Source organism: Macrosteles quadrilineatus, unplaced genomic scaffold (genome assembly GCF_028750875.1).
Source record: "Macrosteles quadrilineatus isolate MER2022 unplaced genomic scaffold, UCM_ALF_1.0 Scaffold_3__2_contigs__length_128488019, whole genome shotgun sequence".
In the NCBI taxonomy this organism is placed as follows: Eukaryota; Metazoa; Arthropoda; class Insecta; order Hemiptera; family Cicadellidae; genus Macrosteles; species Macrosteles quadrilineatus.
In genome coordinates, this window is record NW_026542596.1 from 55703944 (window position 1) to 55721158 (window position 17215).

The 17215-nt window shown below is 31.9% G+C and overlaps 1 protein-coding gene across 1 annotated transcript in view; it reads left to right on the plus strand.

Annotated features, from left to right (window-relative positions):
• LOC128989220 (tyrosine-protein phosphatase non-receptor type 13-like) overlaps window positions 1-17215 on the plus strand; it is a 360305-nt gene that overhangs the window by 124384 nt on the left and 218706 nt on the right. Inside the window, exon 2 of the mRNA XM_054411093.1 lies at window positions 14826-15147. The gene's annotated coding sequence lies outside the window, so the exon portion shown is untranslated. The remainder of the gene's footprint in view (window positions 1-14825; window positions 15148-17215) is intronic.

Genomic DNA, 17215 nt, shown 5'->3' on the forward strand with positions numbered 1-17215 from the left:
ATTTACCTAATCAATACGAGTTTTTGATGTTATAACAGTTTTGAGATTTTATTTAGCTCAAAACAAATGTTGAGGTTAGAATGTAATTGAACTTAATATTTTCTCAAGCTTTGGGAAAAAAACGTAATGGTTGTTTATTACAACAATTTATTAACAGCTTGTGTATATTTGATAGGATTTTAAACCTAAAAACTCACTATACTAACAACTAGAATCTCAACCTGCTGGCGTTGATAATATAATGTAAAAACCCGTTATGTGCATAATCAAAATACTTTCATTGATATTCCAATTTTCAAATTAGTAAGGTTAATTAATTAGCCAGAAAAATTTCTCTTTGTTAAAAATATTAAAGGTAATCTTGTCATGGCACGTAATGAAGAACGAATTTCCAAATGATTTTACAATGTAGAGTATTTCATTTCTATTATTCACGGATAATACATAACAATGTAAAGGAATAAGGAATGAGAGAATGACGTCGGCCTTAGAGAAGGGTTGCTGATGGATGTCAGACCAAATGACAAAGGCCATTGTTGCCAACCTACAATCAATTAATTACCCTTACTCGAGATTCAGTGTCAAAAATAAACACTGCCTCTTGGCCACATTCAAGCACCATTTTGATCATATATCAAGAGGATGTAATATGTCTTAGTTTTCGCCCATGAGTATTGAATGATTAATTATTCTAAATTACGTTCTAGTACTCATCTTGGGACTCATTAAGTTATATTATTAAGACCACACACCAGGGTTCGGGGTTAGAGGTAGAAATTGTGCAGACGATTTAAGAAATGATATAGGTTTTTTATAAATAAGATCAGTTGTTTTTGCACCTAGGATAATTCATTTAATCCCAACAATCAGGAACAGCTGGATCATGTTTGAAACCAACCAAATGTAGATGCTAACATGATTTAAATCACTACAGGTTTGATTTGTTATTAGAATTAGTTTAAACGCGACATTTCGCTGGCTATCAGAATGTGAAAATCTACTCTACGATTAAAACACCTTGTGTCAGTGTTGTGATTATAATAAAGTCGATATACTTAATTCCATAATGGTTTTCTCAGGTACACCCCCTTTCCAGCCGTCCTAATTAAAAGGTTTTTACGATTGAAATGTCTTTTTAAGGCCAATGACCTACCGGAGATGATTTGTTTCTGTATTTGAATTTGTTTTCAAGATTATGCTGATCCACTTTCAATATAAATGTTTTAATGTGAATTATAATTTTACAGCCAATCGTTCAGTTGAGTGTTTAAACAATAGATACACGGTTTATAGAAATGCATTTTAAATAGGGTTCTCCTTTGAATATTGTAACCTAATTGAGTTAGGTAATTACTCTTTATGGCGTAGGTCTAAAATAAACAAATTTCATTTATTGAAAATATGTGGATTTATTTCCCTAATGACTGTCTTACAGTAAACTAGATACTGTTTAAAAGGGTTATATATAGGTATATATATACAGGGTGATTGATATAAGTGTGCCAGCCGTTTTATTCGAAAACCATAAGAGATATAAGAAAAAGTTAAATGGTAAGTTCCTTGGATTTTTTATTTACAAAATTGTAGTCGAGTGGAAAAAAATATTTTAGCCGCCATTTTTCCAATATGGCCGCCAACTTTGATTTTTCTTATGGAACACCCTGTATTTTATGATGTATTCCGGTAGAAAATGTAATTTTAAGACGATTTTATTCTTGTGGTTTTTTTCATAAACCTAACCGTTTCTAAGATAATAATGGTTAAAATTTTGAAATTTCGGCATGAGAAAGAGTTTCAATAAATGCCTAAGCAAGCATGCCAGCTGTTTTATTCGAAAACTATTAGACATTTCACAACATAAACCATTATTTATCTTTGAAACGGTTAGGTTTATGAAAAAAACCACAAGAATAAAATCGTCTTAAAATTACATTTTCTACCGGAATACATCATAAAATACAGGGTGTTCCATAAGAAAAATCAAAGTTGGCGGCCATATTGGAAAAATGGCGGCTAAAATATTTTTTCCACTCGACTACAATTTTGTAAATAAAAAATCCAAGGAACTTACCATTTAACTTTTTCTTATATCTCTTATGGTTTTTGAATAAAACGGCTGGCACACTTGTATCAATCACCCTGTATATATTTCACTTGAAAACCAGTTTTGATCTCAATGAGCGCGACTTGCTCACGGGCCCCTCTTATTGTAATAGTGCAATAACACAAAAATGTAATATTATATCTATGAAATTTTGCACTAGTAAAAGCCTAGGACGGATTGAATTGTGACAGAAAAGGAATCACAACAAAACATACTCGATGAAATGAACTAATGAGTCTCCCACCCTCTGTGGTAGATCCGCTACTGTTATAACCCAGGGTTCCACAGCCATCCGCGCCGCAGTGGCATTTGAAAGGGTTCTTTATTTCACATGCTTTTTAACTTTTATGATTTAAACCCACCATCTAACGTGCATCCGCATTACAGTAAAGTAAAATGCTGTTAAAATAATTCAGTGATTTTAATGTATACATGTCTTTAAATAACTACTTAAATGTCCCACATAATATATAGTTGATTAATTTGTTGTAATTGGAGTAGTAAAAATAATTACTTGATGCAGGGAATGTAGTGCAACAAATTTTAAGCTCATTTTGTATGCTAGTTAGCGTATATGGTATATGTAAAGGGACAATTTTTGAATGATTATAAAGTTTTAATGAAAGCATAGGAAAACCTTCAGTTTTCACGGTTAAAGATAAGGGATTTCCTAAATATTAATTTGTTTTCAATATTGTTATTACACACTCTATCATAAGGGTATTTAAATACAATCACGCAATTTCATATATTTTCATGATATTTGCCAAACGTAATTATACATTTGACATGATTTGGATCATAATAATTAATTATGCAAATGTTTAACTGACTGAATACTGGCTTACAAATTCTGACATATTATGATGATTTATAATAACGACTCTATAAATAAAACTATTTATTAAATATGAATAAAACTCGGTTGTTTTTTGGGAAATTTTCTCTTCCGCAGAAACTAGGATGTGCTCCACCTCACCACAGTCATGGCAGAATTTGAAAGGATTCTTTGTGCAGTCCTCTCTCTTGACATTATATGGATGACTTTCTTTCTCCACAAAAAAGTATTCATATTACTCTCGCGTCGGTTTTAATTTGCCAAGTATTATGACGGCTCGGCTTTTTTTCTTGTGCTTTAATAATATCTAAATCGTTGGATTAATCAGTGATAGAAAATAATCGACAACGTTCTATGCAAATAAAGATAGAATTTAAAAATTGTAGAAAATATTATTACTCTTACAATTGGTGTAAACCAGCGAGCACATAATAATAATAATAATAGAGAGGACACGGCGTTTAACCAAATGCACTGACAGTGTGGCCAAATCGGCCATCTTGGTCCGTCATACAGCCTGAATCCAAGACCCGCGAGCACAGTTCGCATTAAATACCCCGCGACAAATACACGATCATAAACAACATTAATAGTTGACAAAAAATTCTGAAATTTTGCACACTTGTAGATATGATACTGAGGAAAACGATGGTGTTAATATAAAACTATTAGTTACGATAGTAATTGAGTTATAAATATGTTTAATACTTATGTAATTTAATTTTTCAATTTCAGACATGAAAAAGTTGTATTGCGAGGAAATTTTTTATTTTTTGGTCAGAGAAATTTCGTCAGCGGGAAAGTTGTGGATAAATAACCAAATTTAACTATACGATTCAACAAAAATTTTTATCATGTTCGGTTTTCTAAAAAATCAGGTACAAAAGGGATCCATTTCCGCTGCTCCGCACCACGCCCGCTGCGCCACCGGCCGTCTTCTATACATTTAGCGTGCAGTGTTTTAATGTTTTATACTGTTGTACTGTAATATTGTATATATTAAAGAAATTTTCAAATATATTGTCTATGTAGAATTTTCAACCGTTTAGCACAACTTTTTAAGGAATAATTAGCTTTCAATATCATTCAAGATAAACTAAAGATAATTCTGTAAGTTAAATTAAACTTCCTAAATATATTTGTAAAATTACACTCAATTTATTGTCCCAGAAAAATTACAGTTTTATTGAGATGTTGCCTGATTTTATTTTTGTGAAGACTTTCGTTACTTATTTTACAGTAGTAGCGAACTCTAACACTGGTATATTTTTTAGCAATAATTTTAATTAGGTACTAAACATAAATGATTTTTGTCCATATTGTTTCATATCCTGAGAAATGTGTACTATTTGGAAACAAATTTACACCTACACATTGTTCAAGTACTTTGTTCGTCAAGTCCTCAATTACATTGTTTTCCTTTACACTAAAATCATTTAACTTTATATCTTCACTATTCTCATCAAGCATAGCAGACGACTAGCGCGCTGCACACGCCGGGATTACTGTCGGGGAATTTAAAATGTGCACTCGAGTTTGAGCCTAAATATCTCTTGAGATGAATAATCAGATTTTGTTGGGACAAAAATTAAATATAATCTGGGTTAAATACTTTTTACGTGGTAACAATTAAAAAAAATTCCGTTTACCAGAAAAATTTATATAGTTGAAAGATCCTAAAAAGTACCGATTTTTAAGAAACTCTGCACTAACACTGAAGTTTAAAATTTAATTGCAAACAAACTACTCAGCCAATCTTTCTGAAATTGTTATGGCTTATTGGTAGGTTTATTGTTAACAGTTCCATGCATTTAAAAATTTTTACTCACAATAGTCTTTATTGTGATGTTTTTTTTTTTTTTTTTTACGTATGGTAACATCGTTAATAAGACGCTAAAAATGTCGTTCAAAATGCCATCGTGTTTGTCGTGACACAAGAAATAAAATAACACTAATATGGCAGATTTATAATGTGAACAAAGACGTTTTTTAAACAGATATATATTTGTAAACAAAAATTTCTCCCGCGATGAAAAGATCGATTTACTACCGTAAAAACAATCGATTTACTTTAAGACATTTCCAACAATATACTAATACGACAATGTACTTCCAGAAAAACCTAAGTAATTTTTATACAAAAGTATTTTTACATTTCAACAAAGCCTATGTAAACAACACTGACTCGAAGCATAGCAGACGACCAGCGCGTTGCAGACGCCGGGACTAGGCTAGCGCCGCCATCTTTGTCCGTTTCGTCGGCTAGTCAGACTGCCACGCTCCTGCGCTCCGAGTAGCGCTTCTATTTTGTTATGTGTTCGCTGGTGTAAACATGTCATTTTTTTAGATTGAAATTAATCAAAATGTTGGTGATACTAACATGTTGTGTACTGCTATTCTATGCCTCAAAAGCTGCCATTGTATTATATTCTAATATTTATGGGAACATCATTTAACAATCAAATGAAAAATATTTTCCACCAGTGTCAGTTTGATTCTCTAACAAATAAAACAACTTTTTACACATCACAGATATTTTTTTCTGGTTAATTGAAAAAAAAAAAACACTCAAAGCTAAAAGAGATTCCAGCCCCCCCCCCTTAAAATTGCGAAATTATAACCGTACACTTGATGAAATAAGTATTTTAGACCAATAAAGACTTCCATAATTGCTTCTTTCGAACTCACAGAAGTATTCATCCGAGACCGTATTCAAATAAACCTCCGCAATAAAATTCAAAAGCACCTGAGAGGTCCCTATTACTACGGGAAAGCACGCCACCAATTACAGAATTGCCAGGTATTTCATTTGCAGTAAAAACTGCATTAGTGACGATTTCGTTCCAGTCCTAGTTCTACCGTTTACATTTTATATTTAATTACTCCTTATTTTGGTAAATTATATGTTTTATTAGCAAAGTAGTATGACTGACTGTGTAAAAATGGCAAAAACATAAATTATACAAACTCGATTGAAATGTAAAGTTTTAAATAATTACCATAGAAAAATAATACTTTTTAAATGTTAGTACAAGAAAAGTACGAAGATAAGCTTTCTAATAATGTTTGACGTAATTAGCTTACTCTGTTAAAATTTACCAGAAAGTAAAAATATGAAATATGTTACAGTCTCAATAGACTTTGACAAGTCACATCTTTAGACTTAAGCGAGTACCTCAGGCTATTAACTGTGTAAAAAATGGTTATCATCAATTTACTTATTATGGCTAAAGTTATACCTCCATTACTACAACCAATGTACGAAACAACGAGTTGATCATTTGGTCATAGTGATTGTAGCGATTTAACTTAACCTGTAACTAATTAAATTGATTTCTAGCTACACACGGGTAAACACACCACCGATGTATTATGAAATGAATGGTTACACCATAAACAAACCCAAAACCAAATAAAAGAATTATCCTAAAAGAATTATCAAATAAAAATAATAAAAATCTCATGTGTATAAGATTGGAAGTTTTTGTCTGATGGCTTATACAATTTTTAAATGAATGTTATCAATACGGTATGGTTGTGATTTTTCTTAGCATACGGCTTATGAGGATAGGGGAATCAGTAATGGATATAAGGATTAATCTTAGATTTAAAATAACTAAATTATTACTCCGTTGGCGGAAACCAGTGTACGTGGCCTTCGAATCATCTAGTAATAGAACCAGCACACAATCCGAGCTGGTCTAGTAGTAGAGCCTGTTCCCTAGGTCCTGGGTTCAAATCCTTCCATATAGAAATTTATAAGAGTCTATCTAAGTAGTGATACCGGAAGGTATAAACTGGAAAAATTGAAAAAAAAATTCTGGCTTGAGCCTAACGTGAAAAAGTAGTGAAAAAGCATGATTTTAAGGGATGTCCCCGGGACAAAAGTTTCGTGCTTAAACCACAAACCCATCTTAGTAGTTGACTTTTGATAATTGTTTTAAATTGTTGTTAATTATTTAAATTATGGCATGGTTTAAGACAAATTAGGTTGAATAATGAGATGAAAATGCATAGATTATCTCAAGTTTCTATGCATTATTTAGATTAGTAAAACATTTTCAATAAAGAGGGGGTTTGGTTTATTGGAACAGTTATAATCCGTGGGGACTTAGGATTATTAACTCCCAAACGATGGGTTTCGGCTGTCAATATTGAAGATTTATGAACTCTATAGATTATAACAGCTTATATTGTTTTTTGAGTTTTACATTTAAATTAACATGTACTTCTGTCAAATCTAATAGGCAGTTTTTAACAGAAAGATTAAACCTCTAAAGGTTGAATGTAAGCCTTTATGAATTTTTTTTCGTAAACAGGGGATTACGTGATTAATCATATATTTAAATCGTAATTTTATAGTTTTTACTTTAAAGTTCAGTTAATTTAGTGGTCATTTGTGAATAGCTTAGTAATATTTTATGACAAAAAGGAAATCCCAACGTAACGACTTTGTGATTATAATTAAACTTTGTATTTCAATAACTATTATCCAACGGCAATTTAATGGCATATTACATTAATGAAGTTTAACATTTAGTCCCCGCAGAGGTTTAGAGGCAAAACGCAATCTTGTTTTATACACAGGGGACAATGTACGAGATTTTCAGCCATTAAGGCTGCCAACGCCAACAGTTTCTTGTGAATGCGTGAGTGAATTGTTCTCGTATTTATAACTATGATTTCAACGCCATTTATTTTGGATTTAATTTAAATGTTTTACACATACAATTAGCTGACTAAAAAAATAGAGTGAATATGTTCCAACTGTTACATGTTTTTTCTAACGATTGGAATATGATTTGTATATAATTGAATGGGTTCATTGTGCAATTACATTAAATAATTAAATATTGTCACTTGCGTGGAAAAATTTTCATTAAAAGTTTGATAACATATTTATACCTAATAATCTATATCTATAAAAGAGGAACTATGTATGTGTGTGTGTGTATATATATGTATATACGTTATGGACCTTGAAACCACTCGACAGATTGTAATGAAACTTTCAAGCATTATTAAGCATCTTTCAAGGATAGTTCGAGTGAAGTTTGGTGCAGATCTGTCAAAAGGGCTCTGCCCCAGAGGGTTTTAAGTGGGCCAATGTCAGAATTTTTGATCTACAATGTTTACAAATAAATATAATTTAAAAGCAGATGTTTACTTTCACCAACTGTTTTGTAGGTTTGAATAATTACAACATTCTGTATTAGCATTAGTCATGATTTTAAATAGTGCCACAGTGTTTCTACATAGTGCACAGAAAACTATTTTACTTTTGAATAAGTCCAAATGTATTAAACCCCAATCGCAGCACACCTGTGCACTTAACAACGTTTAAATTCTCCAATGTTAAATATTAAAACATAAAAACCTTTATCAAAGTATTATAAACAATAAAAGGGATGACTTTTTTAAATATATGACAACAGCTAATTTGCAACCAAAAGGTAAGTGAGTGTAGCGAACGAACATCAACCTGGAGGCGAGTTAGCGTAGCGAACGAGCTAACCTGAAAAGAAGTGAGCGCAGCGAACGAGCTCCAACCTAAAGGTGAGTGAGCGTAGCGAACGAACTTCAACCGGGACGTGATTGAGCCATGCGAATACTTATGAAGTTAAACGGGGCAAAGCCCGTGGGTACAGCTAGTATATAGTTAAATTGCTTGAACTGGTTCATTAAGATGTAATATCTCTTTAAGTGCCTAAAATTAACGGTGAGACCTATCTTTTTAATATTTAAATGCCCCAATATTACCGTTATTCAAAAAGGCTTTTGCTGCAATTCCTACTCGATTAAAAAGCGGCATTCAAGTTGGTATAAAATGCGATAGCTATGCAATATCCTCATACTTAATAAAAGAGAGGTTTTATCGCGAGAGTGTTATAGAAATGGCAAGTTTATAGAATTGTATAGAGTTGTATATGAAAACCAGCATAATGAACCAACAGACATAAAATTCTTTTACTCAGTAAAAAAGCAAAAAAAAAAAATAATAATTGACAGCGAGTTTAACCTATTAAAAATAATCGAAACTACAACTTAAGGCCTATAAGTGATTGCTAATATTCTTCCACATTGCTTCCTTATTTTCAATTTGAAAGTAACTGGGAACAGCTATTTTATACTATATGAACTATTTAACTTATATAAGAAAAAGAATGATTTCATAAAGTATTTTTGTATTTTTTCCCTAATGTTAAATATCTACGTAGTTGCTATTTTATATTATAAATTAATTCTGTAGGTCACGCGAGGCCACTGCCAATTATAAATTAGATATTCAAGTATAGGTAGTACTTATTATCAAAACACGTTTTTCATCACCGTATCGATACAACTTTTTTGAATATTATTTATTATTGTCAACCAGTGATAAATATACAATAAATACATCACAAGAGCACTCCATAGTATCACATTGCCTATTAAAAACTGTAATCTTATAGAAAATATCATGTGATACTTTTAAGTGTGACCATTAATCGATATCAATTATATCCCACTAGCACTAAGATTTTCCAACAAAGTACAAAGTTTTTGATCCTGTCTTTCTTACTCTAGTTTCTAACAAGTTTGGTTGATGATTGATTCAATACGGAAAGTTGGATGTCCCTCGTCGATATAAGTTTGAAGTACCTTTGTTGACTGGAGTATTATAAAACAGACTGACTTTATAAAGTATACATTAGGCTACTTTAAATGACTTTTTGACCGTCATATTCATTATACATTGGTATATTGTGTTTATATGCACACTAAGTATAGCAAATATTTTAATTTTAACATTTTGTTGGCCATTTTACTTTCTTTTCCTATACATAGTATATGGAGAAAGTATCGTTTTAGTAAAAAAATTCGAGTTTGAGTTTTGAGTGAATATATCCATTTTGGGTCCCCCTGAACCAAGAAAAGTGGTTTTCGAAGTGATGTCTGTGTGTGTGGATGTGTACAGAGCTACAGACTTAAACTGTAGTCCGATTTTGATGAAATTTGGTACGTATATACTAATCTATGGTATCTCCAAGTGTTTTATTATTTATTTTTTTATTTGGATTTTTAACGGGGATTTCCCATAAAAACCCATAAAAAACTGAAAAATCGGATTTGATCATAAACGGGCCAAACGATTTTGATAAAAATTGAGTATGTTATAGTCCTTTTGGTTTTGAAAAAAAAAAATGGTAAAAATTACGGTTTAAAAGTGACCGTAACTTATGTAATTTTCCGATAGAAAATCCAATAAAATAACAAAAAAATCTGATTTTGGGAAAAAACTGTTTTGATTAAAATTTATGTGTTATGGCCCTTATAATTCTAAACAAAATAATGCAACCCCCATTACTGTAACGATTACGGTTCAAAAGTTATTGCAACTTTTTTGATTTTACCTACAAAATTATCATAGTTACTCCCACCGCATACCCATGATAAAGGTTGTTGACAAGCTTATGGGAGAAATTATGTGTCAGATTACTGATACCGTTTATTTTAACTTACTTTGAGTTGCTACATTCACTACAGGTGTTCATTACAATTGGGTGTTGCGGTGTAAACTGAACCGACATAAATTTCGTTTAGACTATTCTTTTTTACACAAAAAGATATTTTATACAGAAAATACATTCTTTTTCGTTACCATGAAAGTGTGATTCGAGTATTCCATATCCTAGGGTTTCTAACAATCACATTGCAGCATTATTAAATATTTCGGTATACAGTATAAAAAATTTAGTTCGGTTGGTTAAAAATGAAATTGGGGCTAATTGATATCTTAGTATGGTACGTTTCTTTGTTGGACGTTACAAATACGATTACTACATTTGTTATCAGATGTTATGTTATTAAATATGTTGTCAGTTTTATCGTAACATTTTAATTTTAAAACTTTGATAACTTTACATGTTGATTGTTTCACTCTGTTGTAAAGCATTTTAAAATTTTACACTACATTTTAAGCCACTGGTTGTTATTTTTTGATATCGGTTTTTAATGCTTTATAAATCAAACATAATATAGTAAACAGATTTAAAAAGTTATATAAATATGTTAAAAGATTTTATCGTAAAACACGTCCCAGCTTGTCATATTTCAGAAAAATATTGTTTGACTTCCCATGAAATATTTCATTGTTACAAATTAATCAAATTACATCGATATTTTTAACGCGTTGTCGATTTGAACGATGTATAGATTCAATTCACAAAACCTGAGCACGAAGATTCACATGATTCGAAGCCTAGCAGCCTTTCAACGGAGCTTATATCACTTTTATTGCTCTCTAGAAACATTAATATGGCTCCCATATTGATATCTGTAAGCTGGTGATATTGCTTCTAACTGCAGGTTAACTTTTTTACCAACTTAATCGGGATTGAAATTTGCCGAAAATCACAGATTATATTTTGTGATTACCATAAACAGTTTAGATACACGTTTAGGTACATCGATCAATAATTTTTTTTTAATATTTATAAAACATTTAATATGCAATACAATACAGAATAAATGTAAAAAATACAGTTCACGAAGACTGTTGATATTTATTATGATGCAGGTCCATAACCAAAACAAATAGAGGACATCATCCGTTAGAGTTTATTATAGGGGAGGATTTATTTATTTTCCAACACACTAGAATATTCTACTGAAATAAAAAAGGAAAACTTAAAGCCACTGAAGCAGTGTGAAAATATTTTGTTGTTTCAAGGGTTTGTTTGGTTAAAAGCACGTATATCTTTTTTGATACCAATACTTGATCAATTTGTAAAACGTTATTATAAACTGGGTTTGCCAGCAGATAACCTTTCGTAGGATTTATGATTATTTTATTCACTTGTAAAATCATTGTTTCATTCCGTAGTTAGTAGTTGATTATTGAATCTCCTCCTATCATCGTTATTTGTATGTAAAAAGGGTCTCGCTAAAGCTTTTTTCTACGAAATTCAGTATACAGTTTAACAGATAAATACTACAACAATAAACTAAGCATTAAATAAATGTGTAAACCCCACCCACAATATTGCTTTATTTTTACAAAACACTTTTAGTTGAACCGGTTTCGGTACAGTATAGACTTAAATTTTTTAATAGAAATATTGCATAGCTCCATAAATTAATTATTTGCACCAACCCACGCATTATTAACACTAAACTGGAATGTGGTGTGTTTGATTAAATTAACCTCTTTACACAGAGCCACAGTAACTGGTTGAATGCCAATGAGTTAGTACGTGTCTGGCTCGCTAGCAGGTGTTAATTATTGCAGTTAAGCCCTACATCTATTACTCTCGTTGTGAAGGCTTAAATTATTACTGTATAATTTCGTTTACGGTTCGAATTTTAGGGCTGTAATGGTTACTAGTGGGTTTTAGGTTTGTTTGATATTTTAGTAATGTATTTTATTTTGAGGGTAAATATTTTTCCAAAATCCGCTAATCTTTTTGAAATAAGTAGATTACCTAACTTTGATTCATTCAACTATTTTGTTGAATAGTCGGATGAATTATTTTGCCTATGGATAATTTTTCTATCATAGGTTTAGATATACCTAACCGAATTAGTTGAGCTCACAGGCTTAGTTAGACTTAATTGCGTTATTTAGACCCCATGGGTTAGACCGAAAGGGTTAAGTTAGACCTAACGGGTTTAGCCAGACCCAATGGGTATAGTTAGACCGAATGGGTTTAAATAGACATAACGGGCTTAGTTAGACCTAATGGGCTTAGTAAGACCTAACGGGTTTTGTTAGGCCTATCGGGTTTAGTTAGAGCTAACGTGTTTAAGTTAGGCCTCACAGGTTTAGTTTGGCCTAAAGGGTTTAGTTAGGCCTAACGGGTTTAGTTAGGCCTCATAGGTTTAGTTGGGCCTAAAGGGTTTAGTTAGACCAGACGGGTTAAGTTTAGACCTCACAGGTTTAGTTAGCCCTAACGGGTTTATTTATCCCTAATGGGCTTAGTAAAACAATATGCGTTTCAAATTGATATTAGCCATCGCCAGAGTGCACTGATGCAAATATTACAGATTTATGTTCAATACGTTTACTTTTAAAACAATTATAAGGAATAAGACTTCTTATGTGGGTACCATATCAAATGCCACATAAACTATCTCAGTAACAAAAACTAAGGGAGAAATAAATATTTTTAATGTAAAAACAACTCATTCAAATATGTTTATTTTGGAATTAATAATTGGTTACATGGTCCATATAGATGAAATTATAGTTTGGGTACACAAAAGCTCATCCGTAAAAAATTACTTTTCGAAGACAAAAGATTTAAAAAATGTTAACTTCATTGAAGGGAAGTTACATTATTTGTTTAACGCAGATTATTTGATAATTTACGTTTTTCTATACGTTTGGGTACAGTGGTATGAACTTTATGGCTACCTACAACATAAATTGACAAACAAATTTTTGGCCACTCTTAAAATTAGAGTTACCATTATGGTACTCATCTGTTGGCAAATATTATTGGTTAATGTTTGATTTGCATTGATTAAATGTGTCTTAATAAAGAAGAGGCATAAGGTTTAATTAACGTAAGGCAGAACAAGTGGTTTTCTCTATCCTATGTCGTAAGATTATTTTACTTATTGACTTCAAAAATAGACAGAAGTTTTAATTAGATACATTTACTAGTAAGAGTATCTCTACAAATTTAAACTATTTAGTTACATTATTTTCATTTGTGAATCAGTGGAATTTCTAAATCGGAGATTAATAGCCTAAGTTTTCTTCATTTACCTACTTCAAAAATCTAAGCTACACCATTAAATTTAGTTTCTAAAATAAGTTAGTCTAAAATCAAATGTGTAGCTATTTCATACCTTGGATGTAAAGAACCAAGATTTCTCCTTACGTTAAAGTTGCTGTGTTGTTCGATTCCGAGCAACGGGTTATCTAGTCAGTTGTAGATATGAAACCATTTCATACCGTAAATGTAAGGAAGCATTTTGCTCTAACGTCTCCTTTCCCCGTTGGAAATACAGGTATCAACTGTGATAAGCAAGTTACAAATACGTCAACCCTGTAAAAAAAAGACGGGATTTCTGCTGGTTAAAAATAAATACTTAGTGTGAGTGTGTCTTTATAAATTATCGTGTTGAGCCTAGGCCTCCGTTTTTCTAGGAGTAGGCTATAGCAGGTGTAAATGGATAATTCGTAGTGTTTCTCTACTCATGCAACGTTTTTAATCCTCTCAACACTTTTGTATCTTACAGGTTAGTAACATTAATAAAAATGTTTGATAAATAATTGTTTTAAGATCCATGCTGCTCAGCGTGTATGCTGCCATAATGTCTGTGTGTAAAAACAAAGAACAACAAGAGTTAAAGTTGGGTTTGAGGAGGAACGGTCCACTGAACTTCTTATCTTGAATCAATCATCAACTAAACTTGTTTGTGACTAGCGAAAGAAACGAATGGATTTGAAAACTTTTTACTTTGTTTGAGAGATGAAATGTTGAATCAAGCAGACTGTTCACCGAATAGTGGTTTGATTTGTTAGAAAATATAGTGTTTTAGAACGTGTTATATTATTTTAAAATATTCCATCAACATATGAAAAGACTATATTTAGTTATTTAATACACTTTATAGAAGCACAACATCGCTTATAACGTGTTTTAGTAATTATTGAACTTAGTTAGAAATCTCTTGGCAGCTGGGATGTTATATTTAACCACACCTAAAGCTGATTCTTTTTTTATCATCCCACATTTACCCTCTGGGATGCTAGTTATAGCCCGGAACTGTTTTACACATTACTTCAGGCTTGACCTGCGCATTATCACATGTATCAAATCCATTGGTCACTGGTGGGGTTTGAACGGCCACCTGATGCTGATACTATGATCTGTCTTATCTCTGTTGCAGGTGGTTTAGTGATGCGTGAGTGAGTGATGAGTGGTGGCATGCACACATATGTGCGTGTGGGTTAGCAATGCAGTTGGTGCTACTCAACTCGCTCCTGATGTTCGACATAGTGTTCATGTTCTTCCTGTTCCTCGTGGGGGTCTCCTGTGTCGCGTACTATCTGCCCGCTCGCCCACCACACCGCTTTGAAGAGGAGGACCCTGAAACCCTCCCGTTGTACAGAATCACCACTAAGAATCCACGGCGACTGTGCGCCTTCTGCTTTTGTTGTCCCGTCACTCGTCACGTTCACAGTGGGAAACCTCAAGACGTCTAGCAAAAGGTAAGATTACCATCTAACTGCTTAGCCTTAAGTATTTCCTCTACGTGATCTTCTAAAGTAGATCCTTAATCTATAATTAACATGTCATGTAATGCCTAGTCCGCACCTGGACCTCCTAATGTTTCACCAGTTTTTATATCCTTACTTCACGAATCGTCGGATACCCAATTTTATCTGATTTACGGACCAAAGCAACATCGAATACACGTCAACAACAACAACCAACAACCACAGTGAACTCACACTGACCAAACCACCTACCCACAATATCCGATGATTCTACCTCCTCATATATCCTTTACCATTGGTTTCCAACCTGTAATAACCATCTTTACTTCATATTCTAGTAAATAATTATCTGCCAAATATAGGCTACCTCTGTGTAGCTGATATGCTGATAAGGACCCAAGTCCTAGTTTTCTGTGTGAAGATTGATAATAATAACCTCATGGATTTGTTTTCGGAAAGCTAATTTTATATCGATATAGGCTAGTAGTTTACGCAACGATTGCGTAAAGACTAATTATGCGAATTGCGTACAATACTTTACCTACGACAGTTTTTTTTTATTACTAACAATCACTACTAATAACATCTAAGATAGGTTATGTTTTCTTTTATTACCCTACCTCTCATTGTCACCGATTGTGATGCAACGACTCATCCAAACACTCGTTGTACAACCAACTAAATTGGCCTCAATAGCTGAAGTAGATGTTCGAAGCATACAGTTTAACTTCTTTTATCTCAATCTTTTAACCTCATTGGCTCAAAGTTTTGCTGTTAAGTAAGAAAAAAATGCCGTTAAGTTAATCTTTTCAATTCTAAGAACTGTATTGAAAAGGCTAGTTAAAGAAACGGTCGTAGGTAAAGATATTAACCACTCCAATTGACCATTCTTTTACGCATTACGACGATTAATAATTTCAACTAGCTTTACGCTTAACGTGAAAACTAAAAAAATTGAAAAATGAACGATATACCAACTATACGTACACTGATACTGATCAACGTAAAGTAATTGAATGTCAAATATAAGTAACGCGTCAAAATCAATACGTAGATAGCATTTACTAATCTTTTGTAGCAGTTATTTTATGAAATACCTTACACTCTGGAAAAACTATAAGGTTTTACTATCCCAGTGTGTACTAAACAATATTCCGCTAAAAGGTTCACAGTTATTTTTATTCATCCGTATTTTTACAGATTGTTTTTTAACGAAATATCTGCAAACTGTTATTAATCTAAACAATTCCTGAAAACGAAATATGTTTCAGTTAGCTTATTCAAAACAATTGTAAATTAAGCCAGAGAGCCCAATAGTTAATGGTGAGGTTTGTTAAATGGGATCTATATCTGAACAATCATCCGATAATGGTTTATGGGCTTGCCACCTCATTACACAAAATATGATGGATGAAAATATTCCCCGGTTTTGTTGCTTGGCTCTTTGGATGATCAAACATCATTAAAGCTATTTTTAATAATAGCATTGTTTTCAATTACAAGTAAATACCAAATAATTGATGAAAACAAAAAATGTTTAGCTTCGTAGCATTCATTTTATTTTTATTTTTTATAACTTTATGTATTATAATTTTTTTTTGTTACATTCCAATGTATTGATAGGTGATGAATAATACACGAGTGCAAAATATCTTTTTACTTAACCAAACGTAGCTTAAATTAAGGGTAAATTTTTAAAAATTTTGTTTTCATTATTCACTTTAAATTTAGAGACAAGCTGATACGGTTATAAACTTCTTACAAACAAGATACAAAACAGTGATGGAAAACTATTTATCGTTATTTTAAATTAATATCTATATCTTTTAAACTAAACCTTATATTTAAAAAAAAAACCTCCAAATATGAAAAAAATCCAATACTTGTAGAAATATAATGGAGCACACTTTAAATAACCTTTTTTCAATTTTATTTTATTCTATTTTGTTCTGTTTACAATTTTAGTCCTGCCTGATTATAAAATTAACGGCAGTTGTTGGTCATAATAAAATATGGTTATTCTGGTTGTAACTCAAGTTTTGACAATATTACAGTCACT